Source organism: Podarcis gaigeae, assembly GCF_964106915.1.
Source record: "Podarcis gaigeae genome assembly, chromosome: 11".
NCBI classification, from domain to species: domain Eukaryota; kingdom Metazoa; phylum Chordata; class Lepidosauria; order Squamata; family Lacertidae; genus Podarcis; species Podarcis gaigeae.
Genome location: NC_139687.1, coordinates 24,288,303 through 24,315,777, shown reverse-complemented (window position 1 = coordinate 24,315,777; position 27,475 = coordinate 24,288,303).

Sequence of the window (27,475 nt, the reverse complement as noted above, 5' to 3'; positions counted from 1 at the left end):
CTCCCTCCACAGAATATATAACACCAATGCTATAAGCAAAATCTAACCTAGAGCCTTCCTTGGTACGCTAGATTAATATGTATAGGGAGTGTTCAGGGTGAATTGGGAATGATCTGCACAACTCGAAAAGGGGAAAGAAAGAATTGTGAGTTGAATGAATGTATATCTGTTTGGTAAGAGTAATGGAGTAATCATTTGATAGCTTTGCTGCATACCCATGTTCCGATTTTTCAATATGGCTGGCATTTTACCATTCTACTGCAGAGCACTTCTCAGAAGCTGTTGCAAAATTGAAGCAATTTATCTGCCCACAATCCAGCCTTCTCCCAGGGTTATGTGAATCAGGGCTCATTTGATGGCTAATGCATGAGGCGGCCCAGCCGTTGATGGGATCCAGCAGCCCCTGCATTTACATTCTTAATCATTGAAGAGAGAGTACCATGCGGTGCACACTGTAAACATGTGGGAATTCAAGGTAGGAAAATGAGGCTATCAAATAATACGTTCCTGGTTTAACCAAAAAGGCGTTTCCAGAATTTAGCTCATGTCTTAGCATTTAACATGCATGTTCATGATTTATGGGCTTCACAAAGTTCCCTACATGTTAACAGTGAGACTAAGGTTCCCCCAGATGTGTATATTATTGACAGTGCAGTTATTTTGTTATGCCTCTTTTCAAAAAATTTGCCATTACTGAGAAACTGGGAAATGAAAAATGCAGAATAGGAAGTGTGGTTGTTTATCTACTGCTTCATCATTTCCCTTCTTTCTTTCTACATCTAGCATTCCAATTATTGGCTAAAAGCAAAGACAATGGCTGGAGTCAATCTGAGCATCGGCAGGTGGTGTCGAGTTGCCTCCATGCTGCTCTGCCAAAGCATCTTAGTTGTGTGATTCAGCAGCATCCTTCATAAGGCAGACATGTTCCAAAACCTTTTGGAATCAGTGGACATCTTTTAATGGATGCCCATAGATTTGGATGTTGCCTATATTCTCTGGCTTGAAATGATTAGTGATTGCCAAGTTCTCTAAAATCTATCAAAATGTGTGGCAGTTTTATGATGTAGATTAATGAGTTCCTGAGTGTGGTTCTGAGTTACTTTCACCTGAAACCTTGCAAAAGAAAGCCGCCAATCGCATCCATGAAAGCAGTCACATTTGCTTTATTCCAAGCAATTCATTACACCTCCCCAATAAGCACCAATCCTAACTGACAAGACTAGACTGAATTAAAACAAAGTTTACGACTTTCACAAAATACCTATTTCCATGTTAAGATCCCAAGACCTCCCCCAATAAATAAAGACACAACTGACACGGAATTTAGTTTAAGATTATTGGCCAAAACTATTGACATAGTTTTGACCACAACTTTATTGATTACAGATCGTGAGTGGTTTGCTTAGGCATTGGTTCCTGACTAGCTGCACCTGACCTCAGCAGGGCAGCACTGACCCCTGGACTCTGGCAGACATCAGTAAGGGAAAACATCCTGGGGGAGCATTGGACCAGGTTCAGACTCAAGCTCACCCCAAATGCTCCCAGGGGCTCTGGCGTGGCCCTAACCCCTGGAAGGGGATCGGACAATAGCAAGACGAGCCCCTGGATTCCTTTAACGGAATACGCTAGCATTGGAGAGGCAGGCACAGCCTATCCCCATCCCCTCCACCACCACTGAACCAATGCCTAACTGTCAAACCTTACAAAATTGTGACAATTTGCTATGTGGCAGGCTAAACCAAAGTGGCATCAGCCAATCAACCAAATGGGGAAATTCCTACTGGGCCCCATCCCAAAAACAGATGACCCATGACAGCATAGCAAGGTCATAATGAACCCTAAATATAGGGAAAGGGTGGGTGGGTGATCTAGTGCACGAGGCAAAAAAAAAGGAAGCTCAACGCAACATGCAGCGGTATATATGTGTCCCTTGGTTAATGCATGAAACGATCCCATTGGCCAGATTTACCCCAGCAACTGAGGGACCACCAATTGGGTTGTTGTGGCTATCCAATTGCTTCCACCCACAACAGCAGTGAGGTCAGTCTCGATGATCTCACCGCAATGCTTGGTCTCTGGGAGGAGGACACGATTTCACAGAAGAAAAACTGGTGATCAGGCCTCACACACAAAAATAATAGTAGGGAAAACATCTACAGTCCCCTCAAACAGATAAAACACAGGCATGGAAGCAAGCCAACCCCCCTCTCAAGGCAACCACAACAAATTATGCTGCCTGCACACAAGTCATCCTAAAGCATGGTCTCTGGTGAATAATTAATCAAGTGTGTGACATTCTACAACATACCCTCCAACTTCTCTTCAAAGAAAATAGGGATGCACTATTCCATTATTATTATTATTATTATTATTATTATTATTATTATTATTATTCCATGGTCACTCTGGGCAGCTTCCAACATATATAAAAACATAATAAAACATTAAACATTTGAAAGCTTCCCTATACATGACTGCCTTCAGATGCCTTCTAAAGGTTGTATAGTTACTTACCACCTTGGCTCGGGGGGTCACAAAACTCCATACACTCAGAGAGTGTTTTTTTTTTCTTTAAAAAAATGTTTAGGGGTACTCTCCTTTTGACTCAAGAAAATCACCATTTTATAGTTCAAATTGGGAAAAATAAAAATGCAGTAAATGGACAAAAGTACAAAGATTCACAAAATGTTTAGGGGGTATACATACCCCTGCATACCCCCAGAAAAAAGCTTTGCCTTCCAACATTTCTCTGATTAAAATAGCAAAAAGTGGGCCATTCTGGGATCAAATCAGAAACCAAGATGGCTTCTGTAAATCCGAGGCTGTCCCTGAAAAATCGGGACATGTTGAGGGTCTGCTACAATATGGGTTGAGTGGAACATTAGGACAGCCCCATAGCTTTCTTGGAGGCTGTAAACCCTAAGCCACATTTGATACAGTGCCTCCAGCATGAATGCCGTAGTCTGCAAAACAATGAAGGCTAATCTATACTTGCCTTTGCTCTACATTTCTACATATAGGTCCAGGCTTTCCTGAGTGTTGTTGCTTTTTCAGTGCTCTCCCTGGGAAAGCACCCACATTTTACTGCTGAATCAGTGCAAACGCCAATCGGGATTTCCATGGATCGCCATTTGCTCCGGTTCAGCAGTAAAGCATGGGTTTTCCCAAAGAAGGGGAACAAAACAAAACAAACAAACAAAAAAAAACATTGCTCAGACACGGGCCTGGAAAGTCCAGACCTATTTCTAGAAAGGATGGAACTAGAGTAATTGTGGCTTAGCTCAAAGTCTAGGGGACCTCAGTGGCTAGGCTCTGAGAACTGCCCTGAGACCTCTGGGTATAGGGAGGCATATAAAGTCAATAATAATAATAATAATAATAATAATAATAATAATAATAATAATAATAATAGATGGCAGTATGAACAGCACCCAGAACATACCTAGTTATTCTCTCATTCCCAACTGATGTTGATGGCATCGTTTTCTTTTTCTTTATTCTTTCTACCTTTCTCTATTGATCCCTTCAGAATTTCTCCTGAAATACGCAGTTTTATTTGGAACACCACACACAGAAACTATTTAGGTTAAACTCACTTTTTTTGCAAGGAAAGAGATTTCCCTGTCTTGTACAGCCTTGGCATCAAATCAGCTGTTGGTTCAATAAAGGGCTGCAATGCTGATGGATGTTAACAAAAGATCTTTATCACCTCAAAAGATAAGTGCAAGACCATTCCTGCATTGGGGGGGGGGGGTGACTCACTTGTTTGTTTGCATGATAAGTCTCCATTCAAAAGGTCTCAGTGCTCTCCTGTGTCTTTTTTTCCATTTTCCCACTTTCTCTAAAGGCCATTTGAAAAATCATCGTGGAGCAAAATTAAATTATTTTGAAAACTAATCTTATTAATAACAGCATGACATAGGAAATCAATTTGCAGTCCCGTAATGAACTGTGATGTTGTGAGCAGAGGTTGCTGATGAGGAAAGAAAGGAGAAGATGAAAATGTTCGCATTCTAACTACTCAGGAAACTTATCTCATTATGAAAAAATAAAAATGAAAAGCCTATGCTAAGACATAACATAAATCTCCTGAAACAAAGTATTACACACCCTCAATTTATGTCAGGAATAAGCGATGCCCATTTCACTAGATTCCTTGTTGTCTACAGTGAATAGGACTGAAGGATGTTCTTCATAAACAGACAATCACATGGCCCCTTTGCTTATTCTCTTCCAATTATTTCCTGTATACTTGTAATTAAAGACAGTCTAGGTCTCCATGTCAGCCTTGACTTGTAGAGATCAATACTATGGTTTAGCAAAAGGAAAGGAGACGATCTCCATCATTAGTAGTGTTTGCTTGTACTCGTACAAATGAGATTAGAAACAACATGTATAGCAAACTGCAAGTGCAAGGGATTTTCCCAATAAGAGTCTTTCATTATTTTGAAATGCGCATATTTTAAAAAAATGCCTGTCCCACTGAATATTTCTGCTTGGTACCATCACATGCCATTGAAGATCTGAGTTCTGCTAGTACTCAGGCAAACTGGTGTTGAACGTGCTCCATGTGAGAGAACTATATGTCTTCTTCTTCTTCTTCTTCTTCTTCTTCTTCTTCTTCTTCTTCTTCTTCTTCCTCCTCCTCCTCCTCCTCCTCCTCCTCCAACATAACACGTTTTGCATGGCAAGCAACCCAGGGCTTTTAACATAGGGCTGGGAAACCTGTGGCCCTACAGATGTGGCTGGACTCCAGATCCTATCATCCTTGGCCACTGACTATGCTGGTTCATCTAAGGTATCATCTACTCATTCATAGGTTGGATGAGATACTGGGGAAATCCCATGGTTTTCCTGGTGACAATAAGCCCATAACTGATGAGAGTAGAGGCCAACATTTGGAAGACCACAGATGCTCCTTCCCTGTTCTAAAGAATCGTATAGGATCATGTTTTCCAGAATATAGACCAATATCCTTCAACCTTGGGTCCCCAGATGTTGCGGGACTACAACTCCCATTATCTCTGACCATTGAATTAGCTGGGGTGGTGGGAATTGGAAATCAACAAGTGTACTTGAAGAACACCACTATAGAACAAACTGAACAAAATGTCTGGTGGCATGAGTGGGTTTTGCTGAAAAAGAAAAGAACAGCATTTAATTTGCACACCAGTATCTGAGCCATAACCTTGACTTTTAAGCTGTATATCATCAAAACAAATATTATTGAAAATGCATGTTTGAAGCAATGTGAAGCATTTATATATGTCTGCAAGCAAAGTATATGTTGCATCACAAGCTAAGAACTCCCCAGAATTCTCAATATTCTACCCCCCTGCATTTCTGGACATCTCTTTCTTCCAGCCAAAAAAAAAAGTCCTATGGGAGATTGAATTTAAGTTATGATGACTCTAAAAACAATTCATTGTATTTCCTATGCCCCAAAATTTGAGAAATTGTTGTTTGCAATGTGCTGTCATAAGTTTGCATGGCAGGGGGTCACCACCAAACACACATTTCCAAAAATTACCTAGTTTTACAAAAACGAATGTTACCCCCATTAAAAATGTCAAAAAAATTAAAAAGCAGCTTATTAAAGGATAGAAGCAAGATACTAATATTATATAAAGTGAAACAAAATTAAAGGGCATAGAAAGGGCATTTATTCTGTTGCAATAATTAATACGAGACTTTTACCTCACCCCAATTGGCACTAGTCAACTAACTAAAACTAGTGTGTTCAGCTTCAGAATGTCAGTGGACTGTCTGTGATACTGTGTGTGATTGATAAAAGGAAATTCAGCCGTTCAGAACTTGTTGTTAGAAAGATGATGGTTCTGACTCCTGCAAACACCCCGTAGTTTTCCAAGATGAAGCACCACATTTTGTTTATTTGAAGAAATGGAAAACAATCAGAAAAGAATTGTGGTGTGTGTTTTTTCCCAAATAGAAACTAAAACGCTCGTTCGTTTTTACTGATTCTTTTCTTATGGTGGCAAAGGTATATGATATATAATTTCATTTTGAAATGAACACATTGGTTTCTTTTCCTAACAGGCTTCTTAAAGTCTCATGCTTTGCAATCATTGCAATCACGCTGAAAGTCCCCTGCGGAGCTTTGAGTGGCTTCTGTATATACCACAACACACTGTCATAAGCAAATGTCACTTCTTTTTTGCTTTCAGGTGTTTGCAATAATTTGGGCTCTACTTTAAAGGCAGAAGTAAATCTGTTACTAAACCTGACTTCAAAATAGCAAATCAGATTGTGTGTGTGTGTGTGTGTGTGTGTGTGTGAGAGAGAGAGAGAGAGAGAGAGAGAGAGAGAGAGAGAGAAGTGGGTCATGTGTTTGTTTGCAACTTTTTGTTTTGTGCCAGAAAAGGCAGAACCAGAAAGTTGTCTGAAATTTTTAACCAATCCATCCACTGGAGGAATTAATTGCCAGCAGCAGGTTGCAGGTTGTAGCACTGCATGAATCTCAGTCTGATACACATGCTCTTTTTTAATCATGTTCCCAGGCTCGATTTAGGTTTGATGAGGCCTTAAGCTACTGAAGGTAATATGGCCCTTTATATGTCCAGCTGTCCTTTGTCACAACAAATTGTCGCTGTTTTTTTGTGTTGAATATATGCTATATGGTAATTTATGGACCTAATAGGTATCTAAAGCCATTTGCACATAACAAAGTATGTGTCCCTAAGCTACAGCTTATTTAGCTTATACAGTGGTGCCCCGCAAGACGAACGCCTCGCAAGACGAAAAACCCGCTAGACGAAAGGGTTTTCCGTTTTTGGAGGCGCTTCGCTAAACGAATTTCTCTATGGGGTTGCTTCGCAAGACGAAAAAATCTTGCGAGTTCCCGCGTTTTTTTCTCGCTTTTTTCTGCCCTTTCCCTAAGCACTAAGCCGCTTATCAGCTGTTCCGCTGATAAGCCGCTTCTCAGCTGATCGCTAAAAGCCGCTAGACCGCTAATAGCGCTAATCCGCTAAGCTGTCAATGGGCTTGCTTCGCAAGACGAAAAAACCGCTAGACGAAGAGAATCACGGAACGGATTAATTTCGTCTTGCGAGGCACCACTGTACGTAAATCCGGCACTGAATGTTCCACATTCCAATATAGTGGTACCTCGGGTTAAGAACTTAATTTTTAACCTGAAACTGTTCTTAACCTGAGGTACCACTTTAGCTAATGCGGCCTCCCACTGCCGCTGTGCTGCCGGAGCACAATTTCTGTTCTCATCCTGAAGCAAAGTTTTTAACCCGAGGTACTATTTCTGGGTTAGTGGAGTCTGTAACCTGAAGCGTCTGTAACCCAAGGTGCCACTGTACATGGAAGACGACTGTCTGCTGTGATTAGCCCTACTGCATCTGCAGTAGAACCATGGAAAATGAGGGTTCAGAATGTGGAGCGAGCCTCCACCGATGCAAAAGGCTTTCTCTGTAGATGGTCACCTTCCATTCATTTGAAGGTGATAAACACTATGACAAAGCAGGAGCGTAGCTAAGTCTATTCATCCTCCCCCTACCTCTTTCACATGTTTGCTTCCTGGTCTTTCATACCCTCCAACATTTCTCCAGTGAAAATGGGGACGTCCCATTCCATAATGATGATTTTACTATTTATACCCTACAAATCTTACTGGGTTGCCCACTCTGGGCAGCTTCCAACATATATAAAAACACAATAAAACATTAGTAAAGGTACCCCTGCCCGTACAGGCCAGTCGTGACCGACTCGGGTTGCGTGCTCATCTCACTTAAGAGTCCGGGAGCCAGTGCTGTCTGAAGACACTTCCGGGTCACATGGCCAGCGTGACGAAGCTGCTCTGGCGAGCCAGCACCAGCGCAGTGCACAGAAATGCCATTTACCTTCCCGCTATAAAGCGGTACCTATTTATCTACTTGCACTTAGGGGTGCTTTCGAACTGCTAGATGGGCAGGAGCTGGGATCGAACGACAGGAGCTCACCCCGCCACGGGGATTCGAACCGCCAACCATACAATCGGCAAGTCCTAGGCACTGAGGTTTTACCCACAGCGCCACCCATGTCCCAATAAAACATTAAACATTACCAAAAAAACCCAACCCTTTCCTATACAGGATTGTCTTCAGATGGCTCAAGAGTCGGATAACTCGGTATCCTCTAGCATTTCTCCAGTGAAAATAGGGACAAATAGAGAAAGTGGGACATTCTGGAATCAAATCAAAAACCGGGACAGCTTCTCTAAATCAGGGACATCCCTGGAAGATAGGGACATTTGGAGGGTCTGGTATTTGCAACACCCACAGAGGTCTAAAATCACGTCTCAAGCAGACTTAGTTAAGAATGTCCAATATTGGAAGCATAGTGTCCTAATTTTTCGGACACTTGCTTATCATTTATAAGGGAATGCCAGTCAGTCAAATTAAGGCACAATGGATTCATAAAGGCATGCTACTGCTCTGGCTTTAATCTTTACTTTTCTGGTCCTAATTTTTGAGCTGTTATATTATGGAGCTCCAGCTGGTTGACTATGCCTGTGAGAATTTTTTTACTTTGACTGTGCAAATGCATTTCTGTTAGTAATTTCCTGACTATTTCAGTGAATAATTTTACTTACGTGTCAGTCTCAGCAGGACGGAGATACTCTGAGAAAGGGCTTCAATGCGAGTTCTTCTCGAGCTAATGAGAGAGGACTGTTTCACCTTTCTAGACAAAAATTGGCGCAGGGAGACTGTTTAAAAAGAACAATAAAATAAAATAATAAATTGCAGTTGAAAAGCATGGATGAAGACGTTTTGTTAATTTGTGCAGCTAATGAATATTTCATTCTAAATGCTTTGCCGTGCCATTGTGCAAAGTGTTGCCTTATATAAGTCTCTATGATTAAATGGCAACAGATAGCATTTGAATTGGTTTCTGGAAAACTTCATTTCCATTTTTCAGAATGTTAGGAGAGGAAGCATTAGATCTGTTGCCTGACCTTTAGGGAAAATATTGTAGTCCATAATGAAATGTAGCAGAAGACTTGCTTTCAGATATTAGCATTTGAAAGTTGCTTCACTTTATTTTTCTTGATAGTGTCATATAAGAACAAACATACTTTGTAAGAGATTATAATAATGCATGCTTCCTTCTTCCGCAACCAAAAACTGTACAGATGTCCACACTGCAGTACTGTGGATTTTCATTGTCATTGGGTACATTTTCTTTTATTATTTTTTTTTGTCAAACATCTTAAACTTCTGCACCAAGAAAACCAAAATAAAAGTCAAAATGAAACATCAGTTTTTGTGAAATTTATTCATTTCAGTCTTCAAGAACTTGACCAAAGAAAGGAAGTATTCCATAGTTAATTGGAACCCAGTCCAAGCATAGTAAACAGGAACACTTTAGGAAGACATGGGAGAAAGTCTAGGGACATGAAATGCTGGTTTCTTAGTAAAATTTGACTGTTTGCAAGCTTGTTCCCTTGCTTGCTTGCAGAAATAAGCACACATTTTCAAGTTGTTTTTAGGGACAAGGACACCATTTTATTTTATTTTATTTTATTTTATTATTTTATTTGAGAGGGCAACTTTCAATAGTGCAGAAAGTAGATTGATGGCAGAGTTCAAAAGACCACGGTTTGATGTATTCAAAATAACAGTAGTATATTTTAAGAGCATTGGTTATCCTTCTTTTCTTTTTACAGTTATAGACACGGTACTGAGACTGCCTTTTTGAATATCTGCCCACTTGCCTCTTAAGGTTGTTGTTGTAAATTAAATTCCTATCTTGCCCTTCCTCTCAAAGAAGCCCAGGGCAGCAAACAGCGAAAAAAGTAAAGCAATATAATTAAGACAGACCTTGGCAGCTGTTCAATTTTTGATGAGCCAGTCACCTCAATGATTATCTGATTTTTAAAAATATATGTAGGTAGACCATGTTTTATGATTTATAGTGTATGCCATCTTGATATTTTATGACATGGCAGTATATAAATATAAATAAACAATATAGAATAAAATAAAAAACATTTTAAAACATGAAAAACATCAAAAATATTTTAAAATTCTCAAGAACCGCTAAGAACATGTAAAAATGTTTCCTGTTTTTTCATCTGGCATGAGTCAGCTGGCTCCTGCAAGAGCTTGATCTCAAGAAATGAGTATCTCTATTTTGATCAGTGGAATATTGGAGGATGGGCAATGACCCCCCCTAAGACTCCTTGCCCTGCAGGAAAGTTGCTCTTTTTTCTGATGCTGAGGAGGAAGAGCTTAGCCCCCACACTTCTTGTATGCTGCCTTTACATTGAGAATTGGCTTACCCCACTTATGTGGGAGTCATATGATACAGAGGGCTCCTCAAGAGCTCTTTATTGAGCATTCATCCTGAATACGTCCTGACTGCACAAAGTATACATAGAAATTAGCCTATACAGTTGTACCTCGGCTCTTGAATGCCTTAGGAATTGAACGTTTTGGCGGATTAAAACCTGGAAGTGAGTGTTCCGGTTTTCGAACATTCTTTTGGAAGCCAAATGTCCGACGGGGATTCCACGGCTTCTGATTGGCTGCAGGAACTTCCTACAGCCAATCAGAAGCCGCGCTTTGGTTTTTGAACATTTTGGAAGTCAAACAGACTTCTGGAACGGATTCTGTTCGACTTGTGAGGTACAACTATATCCAGTCTTTTTACAGCATTTGTTCTTATTTGCTTGCAGGGCAGTTTTTATACATCTTTTGGTTAATCATGCATCAATCCCTCACAGTGCATTTTCCCATTACTTTCCTAACTGCAAAACCTCTGTGTGTGTTTTTAAGTGGATTTGTTATGCTAGGGCTCTAGTGTACTTTAATCCACATTAATTGCAGAAACCTAACTCTATGGTATGCTCTTAAATCATTCCCCCAAAATGGTTCCAGTCTGGAGGTGTTCAGAATGCAAGTAGATAATATATTTAAGCTTGGTGGGAATGTGTTAGAGCTCTGAACATTCAATCTTCGTAGGATAGTTGCTTGTATAGTTTCTACTTAATTTTGGGTGGGCCCTACTTTCAGCCATTAAGTGTCTCACACTTACATTATTTACTGATGGGCTGCAGTCAGGTATGGTTTTAGGAGTCTGTTTTTGGGTGACTCAGGGATGGGCAGAAATGCTACTACATGAGGAACAGCTTTAACAAAGGCAGCCAAATTGTGGATGTGATATGTTAATTTAATTTTATGCTGTTAGCTGATGAAAACAGATCTCATGAACTGTCACCAGTAAAAACACTGTAATTGTAGCTGGTCATATTTCGAAGCAAAAATACAGCAATTGTTTTTCTTCCTTCCATATTTATACCAAACCTCCCATCAGTTGGAGTGGAGCTGGGGGTGGGAAATCTTTAAGCCTCATGAAATCCTTTGTTACGTTTCAAAGCACAAGGCAAAACCGAGTCCATGCAGGGAGACCTGTTTGACTTGGATCGCATTTTGGCCAGACTTAATTTGCTCAAATACTGTGAATATAAAACAAACTTCTAATGTTTACAAATATCTTCCATTCGCAAACTGCTGCAGTCAGACGATACCGAATGATTAGTGAACCCAACAACTGTGACTCAAAGCTTTGAGAGAATGTTGGCCACTAGAGCACTTAATGGCTGGCAGATGCTCAATACTAATTGCACACACTCCCTGCTACAATTAAATCCTAGCATCCTCCAACCTAGAAATGGACACAAATTATGTCCTGATGGGGACTAAGCACAAAAAATAATGCAAGCAGGTCGACAGATGCAAAATGACTGGTGTGTTCACGCTTAAAAAAAATTTATGTGTGTGATATTGGATTGAAGGCAACGATGTACATTTTATCATCCAGACACATGCTGCCACACAGAGCTCTATTGAATCAGAAGAGTAGTCATGGGTGTGCTGTGATCTTCTAGCTGCCTTGGTTATTCAACACAGGATATGCCAGGAGCAGCAGGCTCCACTGAAAAAGAAAATTTGAGGAACCTCCTACGGATAAGATTGTAACCCCTGGAATTCTGCTTAGTATCATTTCAGAAAGACCCTCTGCAAGTTGCAATACATTAGTTGCAACCTGCATTGACTAAGATATGTCAGTGAAAAGCAGCCACTGATTCCTTAAGGGCTGCTGCCAATACTATTGACAGTCAAAACAAAACAAAACACACCAGGATTATCTCCAAATTTTCATTAGCATGTTCTTCTTTGTGCCTGCCTTTGGCTGATTAATATTCTACAGCCTTTTAAATATGTCTATGGGAAGAGGGGGTTATTGTTTGGCTGTTTTGTTTTTATTTACCTGTTTTTATTCCATATTTTAGTCTGTGAAACACCCTGAGATCTTAAGATGAAAGGCGGTATGTAAATCTAATAAAGAATAATAAAAGAATAATAATAGTGCTCTTGTTAGAAAGGAAGATACTCTGCAACATACTGTTGCAGATCTCATTTATATGCCAGCTCTCCTATCACCACATGCCAAACACCACAATTTATTCCAGATGGCAGGTTCCCATCCTGCTCATTTCAGCATTATAATCTACAAAACATGCCGACGTAAAGACAGATTTGGTACCTTTTATCCCATGATGCAAAGCTAAAGTGAGCATGCATGACAAACTACTCATGCAGGTTACAGAACCCATTCTGTTCTCTTACCCATTTTTGTGCTATTTTGCTACTTGCAAATGGCTAACAAATTGAGGTACCCTTTATTTATTACAGCAATAGCAGGGCAGGGACCTCTTACTCAACTTGGTTCTGTGGCTGTTATATTTAGATACCCAATAGCCCTTGGTGTAGCCAACTATGTGGGTGTTTCCTTCCAATTGTAGCATCCAGTACTTCTCAGGTAACAACTGTATGGTAAGGGCCTTATGTCATTAGTCCTACCAGGTCTATAAGGAGTAGAGGAATGCTGTTGTATGAAGCAATGGAAAAGCAGCCCCCACACCACTGTTAGTATCTGAAATTTCTACTACAGTGTGAATTGGGAGCATTGAAACCCCAACTCTGGACCTCCAAAGTAAAACCATCTGGATGATCCCCAAGAAGGCTGCACTATATAAGCATGAACTTTCCATATAAGCAGCCAAACTTGAGGAAACCAGCTGTGCTGGTTAATATGCATGCCACCATGCTGCTTAGAAACCTTCCATAAGCAGCCTGGTGATTAAGAAATGTATTTACCATCTCACTTCAACTGGCTGTATCAGCAGATCTCTTCCGTCGAAATGAAAAAGGGGTTTTGCCTTTTAATTCAAGGGATTTGAATCAAAACACCCAAAGAGGTGAAGCAGAAGGAATATCACAAACAGAAGCAGTGCAGGCATCGCCATGGTAAATTGTGACCCATCTATATTATCTAGAATGGGGCCCAGACAGCATGTAATTTCCAGACAGGGAACGCCACATAAACTGACTAGCAAGACCGCTTATATTCATTATGTGGTCTCCAAGGTATGATTGTAGGATGGAGGGAAAACAGAAAAGGCAGCAAAGTGGGGCAGGGGGAGAAGGTGAATTTGTTTGTGCACAGACCAGGCATACAAATAGACATGGCAAGGTAGAAGCATGGAAGTGACGTGAGATTGACCAAGGAAACATGGATTCAAATCTCAGCTCCTCCATAAAGTTCTTTGTGCAGCACCAAGCAAATAATTCACTAACTCTTATTCTAACCTATCTCAAAGAGTGCTTATGGGGATAAAGTGAAATGAGTCCATTTGGAATTCCTTGGAATCAGTAAAGGATGGGCATGTGACAATATAAGAAATTATAACCATTTGACTAATGTATGTAGAACGTTTCTCCTGTGCCAGACAAAAGGCATTCCAACTACACTTTAGTACCAGACATCTCTCATTAGATATCACTGGCAATCTCAAGCAAAAAGGGGAGGAAATTTGCCAAAGTGTTCTAATTGTAAATTGCTCCAGGTATATCTTTATTTGGGTGTGCCAATTTAAATCAGCATATAAACTTAACATAGTTCAATGCCTTTAAAAAAAAACCCAAATATGGCCAACTAGGCATTTTTCCAAGAATCTCATTTGTTAAAAATAACATTAATGCAATGGAATCTGTGTTACCCCCTCACTTGAATATAGTGGTACCTCGGGTTAAGTACTTAATTCATTCTGGAGGTCCGTACTTAACCTGAAACTGTTCTTAACCTGAAGCACCACTTTAGCTAAGGGGGCCTCCTGCTGCCGCTGCACCGCTGGAGCACGATTTCTGTTCTCATCCTGAAGCAAAGTTCTTAACCTGAAGCACTATTTCTGGGTTAGCGGAGTCTGTAACCTGAAGCGTATGTAATCTGAAGTGTCTGTAACCCAAGGTACCATTGTAGTGGTATGTCTTGGGCCGAGAGACAAGCTATACATGTATTTGGACATTGTTTCCGTTGAAAACCATGAAATAGCCTGGGATAACTCAGCTGGTAGAGCATGAGACTTAATCTCAGGGTTGTGGATTCAAGCCCCATATTATGCAAAATATTCCTGCATTGCAGGCGACTGGATTAGATGACCCTCGTGGTCCCTTCCAATTCTACAACTCAATGATCCCATGATTCTAAGTGTTTAGAATTAAAGCACCAACACATGGTGCAAATACTGCAGCACCAATAGACTTAAGCACATTTAACTATGCACTGGATTGTAGCCAATGTGTTCAGCCATGCCAAAGAAAAATCGTGTAGTGAGTGTGTATGACACAAGCAATCACAGCACTTTAGGGATACATATATTGAATCGGAATTTGAGAAATTCCTATAAATATGCATGTGTGCTAAACTATATATTCCACTGCCTTTATACTGCTATCTAATTTCCATTTATCCTGAATAAACACCAAGGAGATCCTGTTGATAACTAATAAGATTGTGAATGTCAAGACTTCTCTGATAAAGCATATGTAAAATGTAAAACGAAAGTCCTTAGGAAGCTAACTGGATTCACATTTAAACCAATGTTCAGTAAAGCGGAACCTTGAGAGTTTGAATTAGTCAGTTTATCAGAATCACAGCAGTGACGGTATTAGATCATTAAACCAATGCAATCCTGTCAGTAGAAATTCATATCCCAATAATCCACAGTAAAGGGAAAGAATACTGACAACATCATTATGCATTTTTTTAGGCGTGCCAAAAACCTTAAAATATATCATTGGGGCAACGCGTTATAAAATGAGCTTATTATTAAAGATAGCAAACACTTGCCTATTGCATTGCTTCACAAACTGAAAACTGATGTACATCTGCAAAGGACAGAAGCATTCCTTACAGATTGTATTCTCCACAACCAGAGACATGAATGGAATAAAACAAAACACTCCGATCCACCTACCCACAGTGGGGTTTTCCACTCACTTTGTATTCTACCATTCCCATAATTTTCAAAAATAATACCCAGAAAGACACAATTGTTTTCTTTTCCTTGTGATTTTTAGATCTAATTTCATTGGAAACATCTGCTGCCAGCCATCAACAAGGAGTCAGGAACTGCAAAACAACAAGGTGGGAGGGGGAAGTAGCGAGGAAGATCTTTGCCTGGAGGAGGTCAAGTTCAAGAAGTTGAGAGCTCCCCATTGAGGTTGCTGGAAGCAATTCTACTGGCTTCTATGAAAAAGAAACCACAAATTAGCCAATGACCTGCCTGTCAATGCCAACTGAAATGTATTTTAAGGACTGTCAGGAAAAAAAGCATGAAATCTTCCATTGTAAGATGCAATCACTGTTTCTGAAAGTTTATTCAAAATATAATTTTACCCAATAGACCTGTCGTTTTCCAGGTACTTCCCAAATCATGCTCAATGTGAAATGCAAGGCAGCAAAGTTGTATGGCAAATATTGTGTGTCATCATTTACCCCCCCCCCCCCACCATTGTGGCCCATTTCTAATGTGATTTACTGGAAAGTTAACAGCTCTCTTTAATGCTGCATGAGCCTTCTTTTCCAACATTATCATTAAGAGTCTTGAGAATCAGTTCCATATCCTTCATGTACAAAAGTGATGTGTTATTTTTTTTAGTGAAACATGACACAGTTTTGGAATGAATATGAATGTTCACAAATGCAGTTCAATGAAAATTCTGCTAAACTGGCAGGTGCTGGCTATCATTTGAAAATCAGAAAAGAAAAATGTGCATGCTGACTACCATGCCTTTACTTAGAGCACTGGTTCTCAACCTGTGGGTTCCCAAATGTTGCTGGACTACAACTCCCATCATCCCTGACCACTGGTCATTCTGGCTAGGAATGATGGGAGTTGTAGTCCAACAACATCTGGGGACCCACAGGTTGAAAAACACTGACTTAGAGCATGCCTTCTCCTGTCTCCTATTGTGCACCTCCCTTTGCACATACACACAGTTCCTATTGTTTAAAACCACAATTTCTGTCTGTGTCCCACAATCCCAGCTTTTCCCAAATCTCTGCTGTTGTTTAAAACCGCCATTTGCCTATCAACGTGCCGCTGTCACCACTTTACCCTAACCTCTACCATTGTTTAAAACTGGCACCATTTTCCTCTCAGTGTTACTCCCTTCTCACAGTATTCAAACTTCCACTCCTCAGCTGCCTCTTCTGAAATTGATAAAGGATGCAGAGCCCTGAAATATTCCATTCTATGAAGGTACTTTAAACCTACCTCTAGTTTTGAGTAAATGGTCTTAAACCACCATTTCCCTCTCAGTTTCCTCAAACTTTTGTTGTTTTAAAGCACAGCTTTTCCCTGTCAGTGTGTCTCCCTTCTCACTCCCATGCCATGGGCACTGCTGTTGTACAATCTGCTTCCTCCTTTTGCTCCCTTACTTACCCTGACTTTATAGAAATCCAGGAATCTCATAGGCATTACAAATTTTCAAATGGGGGCCGCATTTTTATGTATATTAGAAGAAACAGGGAAAAATATAGCAGACTGAAAGTAAGAAAGATTGAAACAGAGTTCAAGGTAGCCAATGTACTATTTGGAGAACTTAGGAGCACAGAAAACTGCCATGTACTGAGTCAGGCCATTGGTCCATCAAGTTCAGTATTGTTTACACTAACTGGAAGGACAGATCCTGAAGCTGAGACTCTAGTATTTTGGCCACCTCATGAGAAGAGAAGACTCCCTGGAAAAGACCCTGATGTTGGGAAAGATGGAGGGCACAAGGAGAAGGGGACGACAGAGGACGAGATGGTTGGATAGTGTTCTCGAAGCTACAGCATAAGTCTGACCAAACTGCAGGAGGCAGTGGAAGACAGAAGTGCCTGGCATGCTCTGGTCCATGGGGTCACGAAGAGTCGGACATGACCAAACGACTAAACAACTAAACAACAACACACTAACTGACAGCAGCTCTCTGAAGTTTCAGACAGGAGCTTTTCCTAGCACTGCCTGAAGATGCCAAAGACTTCTGCACACAATGCAGATACTCTACCACTGAGCTGTCGCATTTCCCCAAGATGGTAGGGATTAAGAGATATGCCTATCTGCAGTCCCCAATGGCTCAAGTTTGAAAGGTTGTAAGCAAAATAGACCAGCAGCAATGAAGGGTTTATTCAATATTTTATTTGCAGCATTCCACTGAGAATTATTTTGAGAAGAGATTCCTAAAATTCATTGGCTTCCTAGCCTGTATTTTTATCCTCAGCTCTGCGTTTAATATTACAATAAAGGCAATTGCAGCTTCTTCATTCCCAGGATCTCATCGGATCTTAATTAAAATGTTAAAAGGATTAAGGAGGTGTCATCCTGGAGGGAAAATTGACTTCTTGACTCTCTCCATCCTAATAACAATGGGAAAGGGAAGATTTTTATATTAACATATGGCTGAATCCATTCCTGGCCAGGCAATTCCTCTTTAGAAGAAGAGGCTCAGACATATTTGACCTTTAGTTAAGTGATATGGGTAGTGGCAGGATGCATGAGATTAAGCACAGAAGACACACAGGTAATGGATAGCTAGAAGGCGCTGAAACTGTGTAACAAGCTTTGAGGCTGCCGTGCAGTTTCTGAACTTTCATAATGGAAGATTCCACCTGCCCTTCAGGAACTGGAATGGAGTCCATGGTTGCATTTGGATGTGGGGGTTATTGTGCTGGTTTTACTGGTTATAATGCTAGCACTTCTGTCCTGATTTCTAATGTTCACTTTACATGGCAGTGCATGCAGCATTGTTTTTAACCAATATACCACCATGTCACCCTAAATTTTATACACCAGGGAAGAAGTGTATGCCAGTATACATCTCCAAATTCTGTTCAGCACAAAACTACCACAATTTTTTTAGTTAGCAGGGTAAGAAATCTTTCTTTCTTTCTTTCTTTCTTTCTTTCTTTCTTTCTTTCTTTCTTTCTTTCTTTCTTTCTGGAAGCAGTTAAAATAGAAACAAGTGCTAAAGTTGGCTAGATTCCACCAGATTTCTGGAAGTGGCTTATATGTCCTACAAAAATTTCAAAAATGCAGAAAATACCTGGAATGAAATATTGGGAAGAGGGAATAAAGTATGGTCTGAATATAGCCTTCCAGACCAAATCTAGTTCTGAAACAATTGTGGGAGTCTGCACACTAGGCAACACTCTCTCTGTGCTAAAGATGGGAGATACGAGAGAAAGTAAGTTATCTAAAAACCAAAAAGAAGCATCTAGGTGGACACATGGATTATATTAGATTCATATCTATGAATACTATTGTGTATGTATTTTAGTTATATTTATAATAAAGGCATTCACAGCTAGAGAAATGCATGTTGCATGCATCCTTTCACCCAGATATACCTTGATCCATCTGCTCTATTATGTATTACAAACCAGATTTCATGAACGGACACGTTAATAATAATGTGGTCATTTGTATTCAAGCTCCAGCTTGCTCACCTTTAGGGACCCCTTGTCTCAAAGACTTGATTCATTATTAGTCTAGCTAACAAGGTTCCAGTTTCTCAACATCAGTCCCCTATTTAGTTCCAATTTGTAATATCACAACCTTTGCTTAACCTTGGCTGCAGAGACATTTCCCTGATTCTCTTTCAGACAGGGAGGCTCCATCAATTCTTGAGTGCTTCAGGATATCAGGAAAGGGGTGATTTGAAAAGCCCTTTGGTCAATTCTGCCTTCAAGATTTTGGGGGCTGTCAGGTAAAGCATCTTTCTATAACCTGGAATAGGTGTAGTGGGCAAACTGAAGATTCTCTCACACTGTCTGTTTTGTTTTGTTTTGTTTTAGTGTTCCATGCTAAATAAGAAAACCAATAGTGAGAGCCCAGGAAATGGTCATCACCATTTGTAATATCCTTACCTTTAGTATTAAGAAGGGGAGGGGGAATGTATTTAACAGCAGCATCTGAAACCCTAAGTAGGCAACTTGTATTCCTGAAGGAGTGTCTCCACCCCCCATCGTTCAGCCCGGACACTGAGGTCCAGCTACGAGGGCTTTCTGGCGGTTCCCTCACTGCGAGAAGTGAGGTTACAGGGAACCAGGCAGGGGACCTTCTCAGTAGTGGCGCCTGCCCTGTGGAACGCCCTTCCATCAGATGTCAAGGAGATAAACAACTATCTGACAGAAGACATCTGAAGGCAGCCCTGTTAAGGAAGTTTTTAATGACTGATGCTTTATTGTGTTCTTAATATCCTGTTGGAAGCCTCCCAGAGTGGCTGGGGAGGCATGGCCAGATGGGTGGGGTATTATTATTATTATTATCCCACTCCACACAGTAAACACATAGGGAGCACTACAGATTGTGGTACCTGCTTGTCATGCGCCATGATTCAGATATGTCCAGGGGGCATGAACCCCACTGAGTACACATTCAGTGGTATTTCAAAAGGCAGCCTATGTGCATGCCTTTGTACAACTTCATTTGAGCAGGAACCTTGCCAACCAGGTGTCCCACTACCACCGAGGGTAGAGCCTAGGACCAGTCTGTGGAGCATAAGACTTACCGTAATCACAGGGTTATGGGTTCAAGCCCCACATTGGGCAAAAGATCCCCGTATTGCAGGGGGTTGCACTCATTTACCCTTGTGATCCCTTCCAACTCTACAACTCTATGATTCTATGCAGCTGTAAGGGGGCACAGCCACACACCTCTGGCATTTTTAGTGAACACAGGGAGTTATTTCCTGAACAGAAGAGCAGCTTCAGTGGCATGGTGCAGGGAGACTGCTGGGTCTAGTGAATGCTTAGATTGTAAACTGCTTGGGAATCCTATGTATGGTGCTCTAAAGTACCATGATTTTACAAATGAAATAAGTAAATGAAATCTTGGCTGTATATAAGCTATAATTGAGGTGGTCAGATGTCACGAGTGGATTTGAGTGGGTGCAAAGATCTGGAACAAAGATGTGGTTTTCAACCGCATGCTGACACTGCAAGAGTATAAACGGGCAGTGAGAGGCAGTGGTTGAAGATAACAGAAGGCAATGGCTATGGAAAAGGCAACAGCTGAAGGTGATTCCCCCCCCCCTCACTGTAGTGCGATACAATAATGAACACTGACCTCCAATGTTTTTCATAGGCCGGAGCAAATTTGGCATTTGAAGCCACATCATTCCTTAGCTCTCGATCCCTCCAGAAAAATAACTCTAAGGGAATGTCTGTTTTGGTTTTTTTAAAAAAACGGGAAGCTTGTCTAACTCCTTGGAAGATGTTTTTAAACCACAGTGACAGAGAAAACATAGGTAAGCTCATAGACTGGCCCAAGGCTTTGAAAACCCACACAAAAAAAAGTTTTCAGGCACTTATTAGCTTACTCATTACACTGCAAAATCCCTAAGTAAATCATAGGCCATGAAATCACTTTGTCAAAACAACTTGTGAAAGGCTATAATAATTTTGAAATTTGATATGAATTCTAGCTGCTATGAAAGGAGGCAATTTAAATATTGCATTTTCCCATTATTAGGTTATTTTCTGCAGCTGAGAGTTATGAGAATTCCTTACATGTCACAAGATCAAGTATGGAGAGGACTGTGGATGTGTGTTTGGTCTGGCAGGTTAAAAAACCGTAGAGCTACTTACATTTCAGATGAAGACTGAGAAGTACATGTGTGTGTATGTGTGTGATATTTCCTGATACTAATTGTATGAACACAAACTATAATTCATTGTATTCAATTGTATATTTCTGTTTTTCTTACTCATTTTAATCAATTTTATCCACTATCTTTTTTCATAATTTGCATGTACACAGCTTAGAAACTCTGGTAATTAAGTAGTATATAAATAGCTGAAATATTAATAATAAAACATGAATTTAATCAAATAGAATCTGGATTGCAACCACACATGTTATTATCTCAACAAATTGTAAGGAGAATGTTACATGTTCTTTGCTGAATAGAAAACTAAACCAACACTGAATACCCTAAAAAAAGATCACACGTGAAACAGCAACCTAACCGAAAAACTCTATAACCTTATTAATTGACAAGGCTTTTTAAAAACAGAATAGAAACCCTTTTGAAAAAGATCTCCTCAAAGTAAAGGTAAAGGGTAAAGGGACCCCTGACCATTAGGTCCAGACGTGACCGACTCTGAGGTTGCGCGCTCATCTTGCTCATCTTGCTGAGGGAGCCAGCGTTTGTCCGCAGACAGCTTCCGGGTCATGTGATCAGCATGACTAAGCCGCTTCTGGTGAACCAGAGCAGCGCACGGAAATGCCGTTTACCTTCCCACCGTAATGGTACCTATTTATCTACTTGCACATGATGTGCTTTCGACTTGCACATGACGTGCTAGGTTGACAGGAACAGGGACTGAGCAACAGGAGCTCACCCCATCATGGGGATTCGAACCGCTGACCTTCTGATTGGCAAGTCCTAGGCTCTGTGGTTTAACCCACAGCACCACAGCATCCCTTCTCCTCAAAGTAACTCATGATAAATCCTGTCAGCAGCGCCCCCCTTAAAGTTGTTGAGCTTTTCTTGAGGGGAGGGCAAAGTTGTTGAGCTTGGCTCTCCATACGCCTAGGGTTTTCCCAGACATTTTTAAAAGCAATTTTCAAAAACTCCACCCAGAATTTTCAAAGGATGAATCTTGGATATGTCCGGAAAGTTCTGGACATACAGTATGGGAGCCCAATTGTATTAGTTTCCTACTAAATTATCAATAGAAATTTGGCAAGTTATTTCACTCTTCCAATTTAAATGCAGGACTGTGAATATGAATGTCAGCCATCAGTGGGAGACCTCTCAAATTTAAGTGGTGCCCTGTGTGAAGCCAAAATCTGGTACCCACCCCCTTCCACCTCTTGCTTTCCATTGGACTTCATAGATGTGGCATCTGCTGCGGTGCCCCAGAAGCTTTGTGCCTGGTGCAACCGAACTGGTCACACACCCCTACATCCCCCTCTGCAGCTGTCAGGCTTCAGGAAATCAGGTCCCTCCCCTGGTGGCAGTAATTAAGCAGATTACACAAAAGGAGCGTTCTAACCAGATAAGTTCTTTAAAAATCAGAGCGAGAGACAAGGAAGGCATATCACACTAAAAAATGGTGCTGCTCCCAGTAAAGGCTTTCCCTTTCCGTCCCCCTACGTCACTCCTACGTCGGGTAATCTGAGCTTGTTGCCGTTGCGCTTTCTGTTCCATCACTCTCCATGTCCGTCTAGTCTTAAGGGAAGGGGGGGCATCAAGAATGCTGTCCAAGGACACCGAATCATCCAGTTGTCTCTCTTCTAGTGTATGTTCTTCTAGCACATGGGTTGGCAAATTAAGGCTCATGGGCCGGATCAGGCCCAATTGCCTTCTAAATCCAGCCTGCGATGGTCTGGGAATCACCACGTGGATCACCAGTGCATGGATCACCAGCGCACCTGTTCTTTCCCTTTCCCTCCCTCTTCCTCACACAGCAGCGCCTCCTCCCTCCCACCTCCTGGCTTCTCCCCGCCCTGCCTAGAGGAGGAAGGGGGCTGGGCTTTGTTGCTGCCAGCCCCTCTCCAGAGCCCTTCCACATGCCACTCATCATTCCTCCGCCACCATTCTCCCCCCCAAAAAAATATAGTCCGGCCCCCCACAAGGTCTGAGGGACAGTGCTGAAAAAGTTTGAGGATCCCTGTTCTAGCTGCTCCTCACACAATATTTCCCAGCTTTCCCCCTCTGGACTATGCCCTTCTGCAAGCCGATGTTCTAAATCAATACTGTCCTCCTGCCCTTGGGAAGGTTCAGGGAAGGGGGGGCTCCCACCAGTCCCTGACAGCAACAAAATAAAAGCATTCTTGAACTTTCACTGTGAAGGAAACATTTCGAGGTACATAGATGGTGCTCAACACTGATATAATTCCAAAAGTACATTAGTCTGGCACAGCAAGAAGGCAAAGTGTACAATCTGTAAAAAATAAACATGTCCATATTCAAATCTCATTTAAACAAACAGCCTTAATTGTAGCCTTTGGCTCCACATATACCAATGGAATCTCTGGCAGACTTTGGGCTCTCAATATTCAGCAGCGCCCTGTGCAATGCTAAAATTTGGTGCCCCTGCCCTGCCCCACCTCTCGCACTCTGTTCTACAGCACCCTTTGTTGTGGCGCCCATTGCAGTACAGCACCCAGTGCTGCCACCCTGGACGTGCCACCCTAAAACTGCTTCTGATGTGACTTAGACATATTATTGAGACAAACTCAAAATTGGCCTCTCTGATGAGTGGATTCCTGGATCACACCCACGTTAAAGACAAATGACTGATTTAAACATGGATGTCCATCACTTTTTTGCCTAACAACTCTCGGCTGAATGTGTGAACTTTCTTCATTGTGTTTTCTTTGCCACTCAGCAATTAAGTTCTTGGTTGTATCCAGTGCTGTCCATTCACAAACAGCTCCTTGATTCAGCAGATGTTTTCATAAACAGAAGGGGAGAATTTTGGTTGATTTCAGTGTGCATTCCCTCCACCAATTACTCAAAGGGTTGGGGAACCACCCAGAAGAGCCTAGGAGGTAGGGTTGAATGGCTACAGCAAAAAGTAATAATTTAGAAAGAAAGAAAGAAAGAAAGAAAGAAAGAAAGAAAGGAAGGAAGGAAGGAAGGAAGGAAGGAAGGAAGGAAGGAAGGAAGGAACACTTTCCTCTCCCTTCCTTTGGCAGAATCCTCCACTGGATCACAGAACCTTCCATGATTTGAAGAAGAAAAAAAACATTGGGGAAAAATGATTGGAAATGGGTGACTATATTATCATTAATCTGTGATTAATCCAAGGCCCACCTGCAATCTATCAGTGATGCTGCAAAAAAGAGCAATGAGTACTTAGTGTATCATCAAGAGTGAACTGATTTACCAACACATTCACTTTCTTACTGGAGCTTCATCAGATGCATCACTTGTAGAACTCTTTATAAAAGTTGTTCAAAAGAACCATAACATAACAATGTTCACTTTATAAGTTCATGCAGTCATTGTACTGAAGAGTCTGCCACTGATTCTAACATACTTCATCATCTCATGTGTGCTAACATTGCCTTTGTGGTTCGAGGACCCGATCCCCGCTTAGTGAAACGAAGACACACGGACATGTAATATAAGGTTAATGGGCAAATGAGGCCGCATGGCTAGCGCAGCAGCAAGTTGAGCTGCAAACCCCGCCCCCTCCAAGCCACCCGATTGGGGGCTTACCTGTGGGCAAGGTACGCCAGCCAGGTGAGTGGGGGGAGCAGGGGACAACGCCCCCTGCATGAGGCAGACATCAGGTCCCGCCCACAACCCCTCCCCTCTTTGCAAGAGGAGAGGCTTTGCCACTTAGCAGGAGAAAGGAAAAGAAGAAGAGTCTGGATTTGATATCCTGCTTTATCACTACCCTAAGGAGTCTCGAAGCAGCTAACAATCTGCTTTTCCCTTCCTCCCCCACAACAAACACTCTGTGAGGTGAGTGGGGCTGAGAGACTTCAGAGAAGTGTGACTGGCCCAAGGTCACCCAGCAGCTGCATGTGAAGGAGCGGGGAAGTGAGCCTGGTTCACCAGATTACGAGTCCACTGCTCTTAACCACTACACCACGATAACCAAACAATCTGGAGTGAAATACCTATACCAAGGCAGGAACCTGTATTGCTTTTATGTTACAGTTTCTTTGGTCCCTCTCAGGATGATTACTCAGATTTATTTTGCATTCAAAATTATTTATCACGAACAAATTTAAATTACAAAGGAATGATCGTTATACACAAATATCCTTTGTATATCTTAACATAATTTATAACTCAAATCGCAAGCAGAAGACATTTCTTCTCATCATACCCACTTTTATGGTCCTTTCATAAGTGAAAATAATAAAACTGTAACAATTTTGATAAAGCACATGAATTGTCTTCTTCTTTCAGTTCTGACAATAGTTTTGACATCGGAGCAAATTTGCATAGTTTTTAAACTATTCCCCTTTGCACATCTACACAAAGCATAATGCTTCATATATTATTAAACTCCATGAACAAAAAACCCTTCCGTTTAAAATGTTGAGTTAAGGGCTTTCTATAATGCTAGAAATCGCAGCAGTTGAGGTTGACACCTTATTTGGGCAATATGGATATGGCATGGTATCCTATGTGGCGGTAAGTTCAAGCTGCAACACAACTTTAGAGTTGGATGGTTATCCGTGGCAGAAGGATGGATCTAAAACCAAATGTTATTTGTCCATTCAGCTGAATAGACTTATGGAGTCTGTTCCATGTTACAAGCGATCTATTTATTTTTAATAAATAAATTTACCAGTGATTTATTTATTTTTAAATGAGAAACTAGTACTCCTAACTTGATAAAAACTACAGTGAGTAACAGCACCAAATGGCTATTATTGGCAGTAGGAAAAAGAGGAGGTGTTATTGTGTAGCAGTGTGTACTATCACAGGAAATCACTACAAGGACTCAGCTACGTTAGTAAAAAATAAAACAAAACAAAAAACCTTTTAAATGTGTTATAACACTGTGACATCAGATGAAGCTGTGGCTTTCAATCTTTTGGCAACGTGGTCTCCCCTTTTGAGGTTTACAACACGTTTTTCTGAAATGTTGTTTTTGATGTGTCTAGATTCAGCCAAGTATCCAATTGGCAACAACTATGCTCTACATAAAATGACAGAGTTGCAACAGGCTGAAGTTCCCTGACACCAGTGCTTTTTTTCCTTGGGGTACTCAGGGGTAAAATCTCTGGGTTATTTGTGGGGCCTTCCTGGTGTTTTTACATGAGTAGAATGTGTGCTTTTATTTAAAATGCATCTCTGGGTTGTTTGTGGGGCATAGGAATTCATTCATTTCCCCCCCCCCCCAAAAAAAAATAGTCTGGCCCCCCACAAGATCTGAGGGACAGTGGACTGGCCCCCTGCTGAAAAAGTTTGCTAACCCCTGCTTTAGAACCTATCCCACCAGAATACGAGTTTTGCCTGGCCCTATAATTCACTAATCTATCCAACAAAGACAGATTTTTAAATTAAAAAAATAAAACTAATCCAAATTATTTAAGCATTAGAAATAAAGGTCCCAATACAGGGCACTCTGTCTCCTGGACCCAAAGCAATAAACCCAACAAGCCCTTCCTCAAACAGTCTAGCACATTGTATTTATTTTCAGTAAGACAAGCCATGACTAAAGTAGTGTTATGTTGTAGTTTCATGTTAGGTGCCACTGAACCTTCTTTTTTCATTCTGCATTGTAATACTTCCAATCCTCACCTTTCTTTTTCTCCATATAAATGCCATTGACGTCTTTTGCCAGACAATTAGTTAGCTGAGATGAGGAACCTTTTTAGTCCATGGGGCCACATTCCCACGTAGACAACCTTCCAGTGACTCCATTTCACCCTCCATCTAGGCAACCAAGAAGGATGAGCACAGTTCAATCAATGACACATTGCAGCCAGGTAAAATCGCCAGAGGAGCACACAAAGCACAGCCAATGAGGAGTGTGGCCCGAGGGATCATGGTTTGGACAGAGTCTTGGGGGTCAGATGAAGACACATAGAAGGCGACATTTGGCCCTCGAGCTTGCGCTAAATGCAATAGGTTAATTGATTGCACTGCAATTTCCTGACACTTGCTACATTATAATTTAAGAGTGTGGCATATTGCCTGCATTGATTGTGTGTATAAGAGTGTGGCTTCAGTGTTAAGGCACTGCTAGAACTTCGCCTATCATCTCCCCACCATACATATGGACATAATGTACAAAATGTGCATATAAAGCATAGCAAAAAGGGGAAAAAAAGAAAGAAATGTATGGAGAGCCCTACAATATGATTTTTATCAGTTGGCATCGGATGCTTAAGCTGTCAATTGTAACAGCAATTAAGGTTTTAAAAAACACCACATAACTACTGTCACCAGTCATGTAAACACATCCATACAAAGCTCGAATAGGACATCTTTTCATAGGATGTCACACCTATTTGTTTAGTTTCCCAAGACTTTTGTTTCCCAAGTAACCAAGACTTTCACTGTTGAAGTCCAAGTTTTCAGGGGAAAGAGGTGAACCTTTGTAACAATTTGTCTGGCGGATCTTGCTCAAAATGGAGTATCCACATCTTCTCCAG